The sequence below is a fragment of the Tupaia chinensis genome, unplaced genomic scaffold, assembly GCF_000334495.1.
Source record: "Tupaia chinensis unplaced genomic scaffold, TupChi_1.0 Scaffold000420_1, whole genome shotgun sequence".
In the NCBI taxonomy this organism is placed as follows: Eukaryota; Metazoa; Chordata; class Mammalia; order Scandentia; family Tupaiidae; genus Tupaia; species Tupaia belangeri.
Window position 1 is genome coordinate 181,824 of NW_006159925.1, and position 14,512 is coordinate 196,335.

The following is a 14,512-nucleotide window of genomic DNA, read 5'->3' on the forward strand; positions in this document are numbered from 1 at the left end:
TGATTTTGTACACAGTTCAAAACTCTGTATCTCTGAGGACAAAACAGAGTATGCATACATTCTCTATTATCAAACAAACAAACAAAAACTCGAGAATATAAAAGTACAGAAAATTGTGGTAAAAGTGAAATGTATGTACTTTTCAACTTTTCCTTCTGACTTTTCCTTTATTTCTTCATGTAATTATTGCCTATCATTTTCACAGTGTGAGACATTAACAGAAAGTAAAAGAAAAATGAAAAATATTCCTAACTAAGAAATATCTTTTAAGTAATTACATGGACAAATAGTATAAATTCAAGTTTAATTAGATTAAAATAAAATTGGTACAGAGAATTTACTTGGAAAAACACAATCTTTGCTGCATTCTGTCAAATTTCCCCATGGTCTTACACAATCAACAGATTAATTTTGCTTCAGCATTACCATGGCACAGTGGTGCCATGTTGTGAAATGCATTTTGGTGCAAAGTCATGAAATTAATTCAATAAAAACTAGTTGAAGAAAAACTATCTGAAATTTAAAAATTAAAAAATAACAAAACAAGGGGAAACTGGTACAAAAGAATAAACAAATAGGAAAACACACCAGAGTCCTAAATGGAAATAGTACTTCTATCACATTTGTTCAAATGAAGATACTATACATGTAAAGTATTTCTAGTCAAAACTCGAAAGTGTTATATACTTTTAAAGCAAAGTTCCTTAGCATTTATTTTATTTATTAAAGTTAAAACTACTTTTCTTGAAATTACCAGCTGAACTTGCTATTGTATGTAGTTAGATTATTCATGAAATTGTGTGATCAATAAAATGGGGGGGATAGAAGACAATTGTGGACACGAGAGATAGTGTGAGAAGAGGGTGGGAAAGGACAGAGGGTCAGACATAGGAACAATGCTTAGAGAATGAATGTAAATTAATTAATTAAAAAAATGTTTCAGGAAATAAAAAACACAAAAGCTGTTTTTCTTGAAATTAAAAAAAATGCATTAAAAATACCTATGTGATGACTGCAGTAAGCTATATAGCCCCAGCTAGGTGCTACTTTATAGTATGTTCATTCTACTCACTGAGGTTTATGCCTGAAGTCAGACTTGTGTTCATGGATATGTATATATCAGCTGTGCTTGCTATCAAAATATTTAGATTAATTGAGATCTTTAGTGAATCAATAAAATGTGGGGTGAAAAATGTATAGAAAGCAACCATAGATACCAGAGACAGTGTGGGAGGAGGGTGGAAGATGGCAGAGGGTGAGAGATAGGGAATCCAAGATGGGAAAAAAAGCAAAATATAAGGAAACAAGAAATAGAAAATTATTTGTTGATGATAATATGTACGTTGATGTGCTCGATTGAGCCAACATACAGTGTATTCTGGATGAAAAATTTCATTTTGTATGCTATAATGATGTATAGTAAATGAATGTAAATAAATAAATTTAAATAAAAAAATTAAAAGAAAGAAAGAAAGAAAAAAAAAGAAAAATACATATAGACTAAACTGAGCATGCCTGAGTCACTCTCTGAGCCCCTTCATTCACTAGAGAGAAATCTACCTAAGCTTTAAGTTTCTTTTGGGTGAAACAGTTAAATATCTCTACAGCAAGGGTGGTTGTGCAGATACACAGAGACAAACCATGAAAACTGCCTAGTATGGTCCTGACCTACAGTGCTCCTTTCAAAACACATAAGAAGAATCATCGAATATTTTCTATTAAAAAGCAAAGATACAGTAATAACTCTAGTGGAAGCGTGGGGGTACTATTCATAGTCCAACCCTGGATCAAAATCTTTTCTTCTAGGCATGCTGGATGCTAACATTTTTCTCTTTAGAAAGAGACAGGGTGCCTGCATTTTTTTTTTTTTTAGTGTGTATGCTTGCTAGAGAGACATAGAGATACAGAGACAGAGAGTGAGAAATCACCCTCCAGGGGATGGCCACGCCAACCCTTCTCCTCCACTCTCCTCTCAGAATCTTGGGCAAGCATGCATACATGCTAGGCGTGAGTATGTATGTATGTATTTAGTTATTTTAGAGAGGTTTTTACTATAGAGTGTGTGTGCTCACCAGAAAGACAGAGAGGGACAGAGATACAGAAAGCAAGAAATAACCTCCCCGCTCCCCCCACCTCCCAGAGATGGCCACGCCTCAATCCCTTCTCTCTTCTCCTCTTGGGATCTTGGGCACGCATGCACATCGCCCAGCATCAGTTTAAGATGCCAGGTCCGGGACTCAAACCACAGTCCTACGTGGGAGTCCAGCTATGTAATCATTATGTCATCTACTGATCCCAGGGGCCTGCACCTTAATCACCCAAAGGAAGCTCACCCTTGAACCAGAGTAAGCACCGATTTCGTACAAGGTCACATCAACATCAAGTAAAGAACATCACAGTAAGAATAACCACAGCAAGATTAAAGCAGGCATTTTGGCACAAAAGAAGACTATAGTTGCATGATACATCACAGAAAACAGCAACAAAACATTTGCCAACCTCTGGTACAGGCTGCAATAAGAAAACCTCATTCACGTTGAATTAAAAAGAGAAAATGTACATGAACAATGTAAAATTGTGTACATATATGTCTCAAAACTTAAAAGGTATAAAAGTTACTTCTATTTGAATATCAGATGAAGGTTCTACATTCTATACAGATGAGTAAAACTGCTAGTATTCAAGGCTTTCTTTAAAAAAAACAAATGAAATGCTACCTTACCATTTCTACTAAACTTAATACAGTTTATCGCTAATTCAATAAAATGCAAAATCATGTGAATATTAAGTTACGTATTTCAACTCTTAAAGTGTACATTTTGTTTAAAGGCTTTTTCCATAGGGCATGTGTGCTCACCTGAGAAGAGGAAAACAGTGAGACAAACAGAAATCACTGCCTGGGAGGGATGACCACGTCACAATCCCTCGTCCTCCATTCTCCTCCTGGGATTTGGGGCATGCTGAGATGATTTTAAAGCCAACAGGAGCAGGGCTCCAAAGCAGGCCACAATGTTGGAGTCTAGCACCTTAACCGCCACGCCACCTGCTGGCCCCAAGTGTGCATTTTTAAAATATCTTCTTCCTTGGGGTCAACAGGTGACATAGTAGTTAAGGCAATGGATTCCCAGTCCTAGACCTGGCTGCTTGAAACTGATGCCAGGAGCATGTACTTGCGTACCCAGAATCCCAAGAGGAGAATGGAGAAGGGTGATTTCTCACTTTCTGTCTCTCTGTCTCTCCAGCAAGCACACATGCCGTATAGCAAAAATCTCTCAAAAAAAACCCAAACGAACAAAAAACTAAAAGTGCATTCCTAGAACCTTCATCTGATAATCTAACAGAAGTGATGTTATGCCTTTTAAGTTTCAAAATAGCCAATTATTTGTCAAATTCCTCTTAAAATGACTTAATATGACCCATTTATTGGTTATTTAGTAAGAAAACATAAAGGATACTTGTTTCTTTCAACTTGTTATTTCTCACTTTTAATTTTGCCAGATGGTATGTGAGATTGCCAGAAAGAGCGAGAGAGAGAGAAAGTACCCCCCCATGGTGAGCGATCATGCTGCAATCCCTTCTCCTTTACTGCCCCCTCTTTTGGGGTTTTGGGCATGCATACACACATGCACATGTTTTTCAAACTACTGGGTCCAAGATTTGAACTGTACAGTTGACCATTTGAGATCTAGCTTCTTGGGATCAGGTAGTCAGTGTAATGGCTATGTCACTAGACTCCCATGTAGTTGATCATGGTTCAAGTCCTGGACCCGGTGGTTTAAAATCACTCTGGGTGCATGTGCGTGCATGGCCAAAATCGTGAAAGGAGAATAGAAGGAAAGGGACTGTGTCATGGCCATCCCCTAGGGGTGATTTCTTGCTTTCTGTGTCTCTGTCTCTCTCTGTCTCTCTGGTGAATGTATGCACCCTATAGCAAAAATCTCCCCCCCCAAAAAAAAGAGAGAGAGAGAGAGAGACCTAGCTGCTTAACCATCATGCACTGGTTGGCCTCAATCTGTCATTTTTAATGCAAAAATAATAAGCACCCATGTTAGAAATTCAATCAACAAAAGAAATTACTATCCCAGGAGATAAAAGTGATAATATTTTTGTTTGTTTACATGTGTGCTGTCATCCTTTTCCTAGACATGAGAATGGCTGAGATGAGAAGCAACTGCTGCTCAGCACTGATTTTTGTTCATAGCATCACTTCATGGGTTTTACCTTTTCACAACCAATTACTCATTAAAATAATACTCTGTTTTGTTTTTGAGCAGTTTTAAGTCTTTGAGTAATTTCATTAGCCATCAATAATGTACATGAAGCACTGGAACATTGGCGAGTACAAAGTAGCTCAGTTAGAGCTATGCCCACGGCCCAGCCTGAGTGGCACAGGTAGTGCGTCCTGAACTGCAGCGCTGGAAGCCACGAGATTGACCGTGGGTTTAGACTCTGGGTCAACCTGAAACACTCTATGCCTCCACCCTAGATCTTGATAGCTAGAGGGCTGAGGAAGGGGTTCATGGTGTAGCCAGACTCTGTTTAATGTACTTCTCTGTCTCTCATGAAAGAAAAACAATAAATAAAAACCTATTAAAAAATGAGAAATTAAAAAGAGTATGCCTGAAGAGGGAACTTAGGACTTTCTTTATGAGTTTTTTTTTTCCTTCTAGAGATCCACATTTTACTTAAATTTCTATAAAAGTAATGCTAATATTAAAAACTAATTTTGCCTATTTTATTGTAGCGAGAGAAATCCAAATAAAATATCGAGGGTTGGGTAGAGAGTGGTGCAATTGTTATTGATACCTACATTCAGACAAATTGCCATACAATTGACTCAATGCATTCTTTAATTTTTTTTTCTTTTTTCTTTTGGAGAGGTTTTTGGTATAGGATGTGTGTACTCACCAGAAAGTCAGAGAGACAGTAAGTGAGAAGTCACCCCCCAGTGGGAATGGTCACATTACAATTCCTGCTCCTCCATTCTCCTCTCGGGATCTTGGGCACGCACGCACACGCGCCCAGTGTGAATTTAAGCCACTGTGTCTGGGACTCAAGCCACATGGGAGTCCAGCAACATGGCCATTATGCCAACTGCTGTACATGTCATTCTTTAATTATGCCCACACTTGACCCATTTTTTTCTCGATATGCCCTTCCATCCAGTATTCTTTAATTGTCCTTTCTTCCAGAAGTAATCTCTCTATTTTTTAATTATCTAAAAAATTTTATTTTAGGAAGACAAAGATTATGCTGAAGCACATAAAGTATATTGGCTCATACTTTATTTCTTATGTCTTCATTTAATATAAGGACTGATACTTATTTTCTGAATAGTAATACACAGATATTCCTGTAAATTTTTTTTCTCAAGGTGGTATCCACTTTATGATTTATTTGTTGAATAAAATACTGTTTAACATAATTACAGTCCATCTGCCCAATGGATGGTTCATAGCCAGAATCTGTAAAAATAATTCTATCAACCAATAATAAAATGACATGGGCAATCATGAAAGGTTCTTGACAAATAAGGATATCAAAACATTCAATAATTATGAAACGGTGTTCAAATTTCTCATCTGGGAGCTCAAAATTAAACGCACTGTGGATACAACTACCCCTCATCAGAAAGGTGTACAAGAATTTAAAGCCAGAATGTGACCAGGATTAGTAATACTCTGGAGGAACATGAATTCTCATACATTACTGCTGGGAGTCTAAATTGATGCAACCACTTTAGAAAATTCTTTGAAAGTATGTACATAAAGTAGATATAGGTACATCTATGAGTAAGACATACAGCTGATGAAAAGGCAAATACATGAGTATCAAAGACACCTGCGAAGAGAGTCAATACAACACCACTCTTTTTTTTTTTTTTTTTTGGGGGGGGTTTCTATACGGGTTTTTTTTTTTTTTTGGAGAGGTTTTGCTATAGGGCATGTGCGTTCAGCAGAAAGACAGAGAGAGACAGAGAGACAGAAAGTGAGAAATGACCCCCTAGGGGGATGGCCACGCCACAATCCCTTCTCCTCCACTCTCCTCTCGGGATCTTAGGCACGCGTGCACATGCGTCCGGAGTGAGGTTAAGGCACTGGGTCTAGGACTCAAACCACAGTCGACTACATGGGAGTCCAGAGACATAGTCATTACACCAACTGCTGGTTCCTAAACTATTCATTTTAATAAGTTTATGCCTTATTAATATTAAGCATGATTTTTAAAGAGAGATTTTTGCTATAAGGCTCATGTGCTTGCTAGAGAGATTGAAAGAGACAGAGAGACAGAAAGCGAGGCAATAAATCACTCCACCAGAGAGGATGGCCATGTCTCAATCCCTTCTCCATTCTCCTCTTGGGATTTGGGGCACACACACACACACACACACACACACACACAATGTCCAGCATGAGTTTTTTTTAAGTCATCGGGTCCAGGACTTGAACCTCAGTCAACTACATGGATGTTAAGTGATGTAATCTTTATGTCATCTGCTGGTCTTAAATATGATATATTTGTAAAACCTGTGCATTTTTATCCATTGGACATATGGATTGTAATTATATTCAGCAGTATTTTAATAAGCAATTAATATGGACTCATTGCTGGTGCAAGAAGACAGAATTGTGGTTTCTTTTTGTGAACAGGATTATGGTAGGGATATGCAAGAGGAAATTGTTTGTTGGGTGGTAGTAATGTTCAAGTTCTTTTTTTTGGAGAGAGAGATTTGTGCTATAGGGCATGCATGCTCTCTGGAGGAAAAAAAAGAAACAGACAGAAAGTGAGAAGTCACTTCCCAGGGAGGATGGCCACATCACAATCCCTTCTCCTCCATTCTCCTCTCAGGATTTTGGGCATGCACACACATGCACGTGCCGTGAGTTTCAAGTTACCGGGTCTGAGACTTGAACCACAGTTGACTACATGGGAATCCAGCAATGTAATAATTATGCCATCTGCTGGTCCCAATGTTCAAGTTTTTTTTTGTTTTTGTTTTTAGAAAGGTTTTTGCTATAGGGCGCGTGTGCTTGCCAGAAAGAAACAGAGACAGAGAGATAGAAAGTGAGATGGCCACGCGGCTATTCCTTCTCCTCCATTCTCCTTCCGGGATCTTGGGCATGCACACACAAGTGCCCAGCATGAGTTTAAGCCATTGGGTCTGGGACTCAAACTGCTGTCTACTACATGGGAGTCCAGGGACATAGCCATTACATTAACGCTGGTCCCCCAATGTTCAAGTTTTTGATGCAGTTGACAATTGTGAAAATATTTTCTAAATTCAACAGTTTGTGTACTTCTTTTTTTATGTGCTTATAGTAATAAGATTTACTAACAAAGGTGAATATTTACCTTTCTTGTGAATTATATCAGGGTAAGAACATGTCATCAATCCGTATACCTACGTGTATAAAGAAATCTGGATTCCATCTATCAACTTAATTTCTATGAGTCATCTATGTATACTACAATTCTACTGTGGTTTTGCAAAACAATGCTAATATCTAACACTGCGAAAGATTATGAAAAAGAAATTACTTGCTTTAGATTATTAACTGAAGTGTTTATCTAAAAATCCAATCCAATCTATTTTTAATCATCTTAGAGTATGTTTATAAGTGTAGATACATAAATAATAATAAATGAGTTTTCTGCTAGGTGAGATCTTTCTTTTTTTATTTTTTTTGGAGAGGTTTTTTTCGCCAGACACAGAGAGACAGAGAGACAGAAAGCGAGAAATCACTCCCCAGGGGGAATGGCCACACCACAATCCCTTCTCCTCCATTCTCCTCTCGAGATCTTGGGTACACACCACACGCGCCCAGCATGAGTTTTTTTTAAGCCACCGGGTCCAGGACATGAACCGTGTTCGACTACGTGGGAGTCCAGTGACATAGCCATTACGCTAGCTGCTGGTCCCAGGTGAGATCTTATAGAATAATCATCCTTCTTTCACTTTCATTTTGTAGGTTCTCCGGATTCCAAACAATATACATAACTGATAAAAAGAAATTAAATTTTTCCTAATAAATTCATCTCTAAATAGCCGCAAAAAAATACAAAGAAGTAAACAAGCTATTTTAAATGCCCTATGTATTCTAGTGATACTTATTTTCCAGATTTTCTTTGATTATAAAATTTTAAAGTTTTGGTGAATAAATCATATTTCATATTAACAAGGCATGAGCTTATTAAAATTCACACAGTTAATATTAGAAACACAAACCCTAATGATTACAAGGGTATTAGAAAAAGGACTATTTAGAAAAAAATGTTTCAAACAAAATTAAAAGCACTGATTGCCTAGAGTAGAAAATTATTTGTGAGTGGACCACTCCGGTATTTTGTTGTTTGAGGAAGCTAGATCTCACATGGCTGACCACAGGGTTTGATCTTGGCTCTCATAGCTTGAAACACACACTGTGTGTGTGTGTGTGTGTGTGTGTGTGTAGCCACGTGCATGCACATGTGCATGGCTAAAATCCCAGCAGGATGGAATGACAGAGCAGCAGGGACCGCACTGTGGCTGTGGTCTTTTGGGAGGTGCTTTTTTCCACTTGCTCACTCTATTCCTTTTCTTCTCTCTGAAGAGCACACATACCCTCTGGCAATAACATAAGTTAATAATAATAACAGAAAATTATGTGAAGGGTAACTATATAAAGAAATAGAGGATTAAAACTTCCAAGCTATTTTCATATTTCACTCCTTTATCTTACCGCAAAGTTTTTCTTGTATTTTATTATGACAATTATAAAATTACATGACAGTCATCTGTTTCTATTATTCTCTTTAATTATTTATCATAAACTCCTTATTAATAATTACATACAGTCCCTTGTACATGGTAGGAACTCGATATTTGTGGATTAAGTTCAGAGACATTTAATTTTAGTTAGACATGTTTATTATGAGGGGATACTTCATTTGTTGAACATTTCTGAGAACCTCTTGGAGAAAGTGCAGCAGTGCTAGCGCATACACATTTTTAGAGCTATCGGAAGTCTTAGAAATCATCGTGTGTCACCATCTCATTATACAAATGAGGCGTGTATGGAGCCAGAGAGGTCATCCGGCTACCCGAGTATCACGAAATGAAGGGAGGGCTGGAACTGTGATTTGAACCTGCTGACTCATAAATTACACACTCATTGCAGACATCACACTGACTTCCCAGCCTTGGTCCTTAATAAGTGTGTGAAACTTTGCTTGACTTGATCAATCTAATTCGTTCCCTTTCTCTCTCTCTGGCAATAAAGTTACAATAAAGCACAATTTAATTGGCCTAGATTGATGTAGAAGTCAATGATAATGGTGTAGCATTTTGGTTCCCTCTCAGGAACAATAAATATTGCCGTGAATGTGCTGGTTAGTATAAATTTGATGGAAGACCAAATGAATTACCTTTGATTCTAAGTATTAACTTATTAATGATTTGAAGCATAGCTTCTAGCATGTTCTTCTATAACTCCACGCTAGGCTTTCGAAAAGTAAAGTACACAGGCTGATTAGTTTCTACTTATGTCCTATTATGTGCACTCATTCATGTTATCACACATGTGGGCTATATCACAATTACATATGCACATATGCATATGGCATAAGCAGATACACATGAAGTTAAAGTGCTCATATAGAAATAAGTATATTTCAGAAGCAGAGTTCCTTAATATGTTTTTTTGGAGAGATTTTCGCTGTAGGGTGCGTGTGCTCGCCAGATAGACAGAGAGAGACATAGAGACAGAAAGTGAGAAATCACCCCCCCAGGGGGGATGGTCACGCCGCAATCCCTTCTCTTCCATTCTCCTCTCGGGATCTTGGGCACGCACGCACACACGCCCGGCGTGTTTTAAGCCACCGGGATGGGACGCGAACCGCGGTCGACTACTTGGGAGTCCAGCAACACAGCCATTACGCTAACTGCTGGTTCCTGAGTTCCTTAATTTTTAAAACCAATTTACTTATTTCTTTGTAAAAGTGACAGAAAAATACAAGACCACTCAAAGGGCCGTGACACGCCTACCAACCCACAACACTCAGTTCATTTTAGATCACGAGTAAACATGTTCCTGGAATGACCTGGTAAGACCTCCTCAGGAAGGTCTTGAAGGTGGAACTGAGAACCTTCTCATGTGGGATTGCCACACTGTTTCCTTTTACTCACTGCATCACTGTCTGGCCCCAAAATTGGTCTACATAGTATGTGTTGTGGGACAAGTGCCAATTCACATGCAAAATACTACATGTTCGCCAATGAAAAATATATATCAATGCAAAATTTACACAATAATGAGCTCTCCATTTCTGTACTATAAATACATAATTAATATACTGACATAAAACGTGGTTGACATTGTCAGTGTTTGCTTGAGCCTGCTCCAACCATTCTGTCTGTCAAAAACGTATGTGACATATAATCCATCCAGGGCTCACATCTTCACAGACAAAGCACAAGCAAGAATCATGTAAAGGAGCTTTCTATCATTGTTGAATTATGTATCTATGCAAATGACTTCCTGATGGTTACTATTTCCCTGGCTCTATTTTCTATCATTTTGATGCATACAATAGTGTTAACATTAGAGTCACTGGTTTATAGTCTTGCATATTTAAAAGTTCATCTACTTATTTCTTCAGAGATAGATGGAGAGAGTCAATCCCAGCAAGGTTCTCATGTCGCACTCCATCCGCAGACTCAGCCTGACCAGATTGTGGACACACACGTGTCCAGCATGCTCAGTGAGGTCCTAGGATGTGAACCCAGAACAATTCTCACGTGGGTCCAGTTGTGTGACCACTGTGCCACTACCTGGCCCCCAGGATTGCATTTTTTAAACTTTTTGCCTTAGGGATTATGAGCTCACTAGAGAGAGACTGAAAGAGACAATGAGAGGGAAAGTGAGAAATCACCCAACCCCTATCCCCTCAGAGGCACAAGAATGCTCCCCACTGAAATCTCCTGTCCTCTCCTCTCCTCGAAGGATTCTGGGCACACATGCACACACACCTGGAGTGATTTTTCAAGCCTCCTGGTCTGGAACTTGAACCATAGTTGGCCATGTGGGAATACAGAGCTTTAACTACCACGCCACCTGCTGTCTCCTGGGTGATTGCATTTTAAAAAGCTATTTAGATTCTCTTTTGCAGGAGGAGCAGTGATACTTTGAAACATGGGGATAAAATGTATGATTATAAATAATATCATGTTACATATATCCATAAATCCCTTTCAAAATAAATATAAATGGATTATAAAATTTAATGAAAAAGAAGCACTGTAGAGCAAAATGCATTTATGTAAAGCAAACTATTAAGATTCAAGGAAAATAACACAACATCAGAGCCCTCATTTTATTCAGGGACACCGTGAATATGTTTTCTTGGAGAGCAATCACTTCAGAGCAGTTTCACTTGTACTTGTCCCCGTGAGACCAGGCAAGCCACAATGAGTGGCCTACTCTGTCATACCCTGTACATTATCCTCCATCGAAGTAACACTCAGGTGTACCACCCACCAACACCCTCATGCACACCCAGTGAGGAAAAATATGCATGCCCTTAGCGCACACAGTAAGGTATAAAATTACATGCAAGGCTAGAAAAGAGAAGTTCTTTCAGTTTCTTAGGAATCTGTTTAGTGTGACATGAAATAAGGCAAACCAGACACAACTGCGCCAGAACAAGGTTGCCAAATGACATTGGGGTCCTTTGAGCTTAAACCATGTTTACTATGGAGCGTAAACGTGTGGCTCTTGATTGATGGTGGAGACGCCAAACATTAAGCTCACTCCTATGGATGCTATTTTGATTTACTTCTTTTAAATAACCTTGAGCTTAAAATCACAGCAATCATAAGAAACTACACAGCCGAAAAGCATTTCAGCAAGTGCCTGGCTCCATGGATATACGTGTAGAGAACGGACATGTTTCTAAAAGCTGCATTTGTGACAGCACTAACGGATGATGTTACATGAAGGGTCACCTTGTACTTCATTATATGAAAGCTACAGGAATATTGTGAGTACACTGCAGTCGGCTAAGAGTTTTGGGATGGTTTCAATTTTAATAATGAGAAAAGTAAAGCTTTGCTGCCACAGGGCGGTTACAAACAACGGGCACAGACTGCCACCTGGTTCAGGCCATGACATGCTGTCTGCATTCTGCAGCCTCTGCAGTTATAGCCACTGTGGGGCTGAACGCCAGCTCCCCTGGACCAAAGATATTACATTTTAGGGACCTTTAGAGCTAGAGGTTCTTCTTCATGTAAATAATAGTAATAGTAATAATAATGATGATGATGTTGTAATCCAAGTCACCATCCATGACACTTATTTTAGAATGAGAGCAAACAGAAGTAACACATTAAAAATGATTTTTCTATGGAAGCAATATGGATGCTTTTAAAATTGAATCTACTTAAAAGGACTACAAACCTTAAAGCACAATGACAAAAATTATTTCTAAGTCCAAGTTTAGGATACAAATATATGTTCTTTCGAGTCCTTATAAATCATCATCTGAAACGAATCATATTTTATAATCATTTTTAACAATGGTGCTATCATCTATTCCATTAAATTAAAATAATAAAACTATGAGGTACACGGATGATACCTTGAATGTAACAAATTCATGGAGTAAATGGGTTAGGAGACTCTCGAGCTCACGCTGCTTCTCCCCTGGAGACAGTCATCTCTGCTTGCAAGACACATGCATGGGCTCCTCCTTGCATTTTTTTCTTATTGCATTCCCTAAACATTTCTGTGCTTCCAGATCTGCTGGTCTGAACTGTCACTTTACCCCGATGATGCGCTCGCTCTCTTCTCTGATGAAACTCTTGAAACAGGTAGGGGACGCGGCAGGTGGTGGTAAGGTGCTGGACTCCCACACAGCCAACTGTGGTTTAAGTCCTGGACCTGTGGCTTGCTTTCTCACTTTGCTTTGCTCTCCCTCTCTGTCTCTCACTGGCCACATTACAAAATAATAGTAATAGGGACCAGTAGATGGTGTCATGGATACGTCGCTGGACTCCCATGTAGTCAATTTCAGTTTGAATCCCGAACCTGGTGACTTGAAACTTATACCAGGAGTGTGTGCATGCATGTCCAAAATCCCAAGAGGAAAATAGAGGAGAAGGGATTGTGATGTGGCCATCCCCCTAAGGGGTGATATCTCATTTTCTGTCTTTCTGTCTTTCTCTGTATCTCTGACAAGCACACAAGCTTTATAGCAAAAACAAAACAAAACAAAACTCTCTAAAATAATAATAACAAATAACATTAAATAAATAAATCTTTTATAGAAATAAAGCAGATAGAATGAACACGGCAAGGATGGTACTGTGGGTAGTCTAACCTACAATAGAGTAGACCCTGCTGGAGTCACCATCCAGATTTGCTGCCAAGACCACAGAACAAATCGGTACCCTCAGCAGAGCCAACCCTTCATGAATTCCTACTGCATACTTTATCGGTGCATTTCTGAATGCACGCAGTACGCCTCCTCAGTACTCACCTGGATCTGGGTCACACTGTGACCTAATGCTCTAGATTATATTAAAGTCTCATAACTGAAATATCTATTTTGCTCTTTTTTGGGTTTGTTTTGGCAGAGTAACTAAAACCGTGCATGTGTAAATGTCAAGTGCTGGAGTAAAGCGCCTACCACACATTTCAGGGCAACGGCATTGGAATGGAGGGCACTGCTGGTCCACCGTGGCCAGGAGTGCACACAAAGCCTGCCCAGGACTCTCTGCCACTGTTCAAACGCCAACCAACAGCCTTCTCCACAACATGCTCTGGCACACTGGGGCACTCACAGCAGGCACCTGGGTAGATAGAACCTTTGTGTGTGTGTGTGTGTGTGTGTGCATCTAACATTTAATAAGACTTTTTTATTATTATTACTTAAACTCTTCTCTTTCTCAATTTAATGTATTAGAAGATTTTCCAAAGTGCTTACTAATTTTATTTCCAAAAATATACTTTCACCAAAAGTTTATATTCTTCCTCTAAAATTCCATATTTAATATGACTATTCTGAAATATTTATTAAAACATTTCTTATTGCATATGATTAAAAACTTAAAACTTTTTTATTATGGTCTTTTCCAGTTTCAAAATATCAAATAATTCTGAAACCCTTAAGCATATAAAAAGCTTCTAACTTCAGTTATCTTTTTACAATAGGAAAACTAATGCCTATGCACAGCCTTGCTAAACTTTTATACTGAGATTGTCATATTCTTCCATTTGTCACCCAATTAAACAAGCGCCCGGGAGAACTGATAAGCACAGCACACTAAAACTCGACATTCTCGACATAATTAGAAAGACAGAAGTGGATTTCTTGTTTCAACTGCCCATTACAGGAAGAATTCTGTCATTTCTTTTTTTCCCCATAAAGAAATTGGTTTTGCTCACCAAAAATGTTAGCATAAATTCAAATTCTTTAGCAACTGATTATCACTAAAAGTCAGCACTAAGATGACATGACATGAACATATATATAT

The 14,512-nt window shown here is 38.5% G+C and overlaps 1 protein-coding gene across 1 annotated transcript in view; it reads right to left on the reverse strand.

Moving 5' to 3' along the window:
• Positions 1-14,512, reverse strand: part of BRINP3 (BMP/retinoic acid inducible neural specific 3) — a 428,987-nt gene that overhangs the window by 86,796 nt on the left and 327,679 nt on the right. The window lies entirely within an intron of this gene.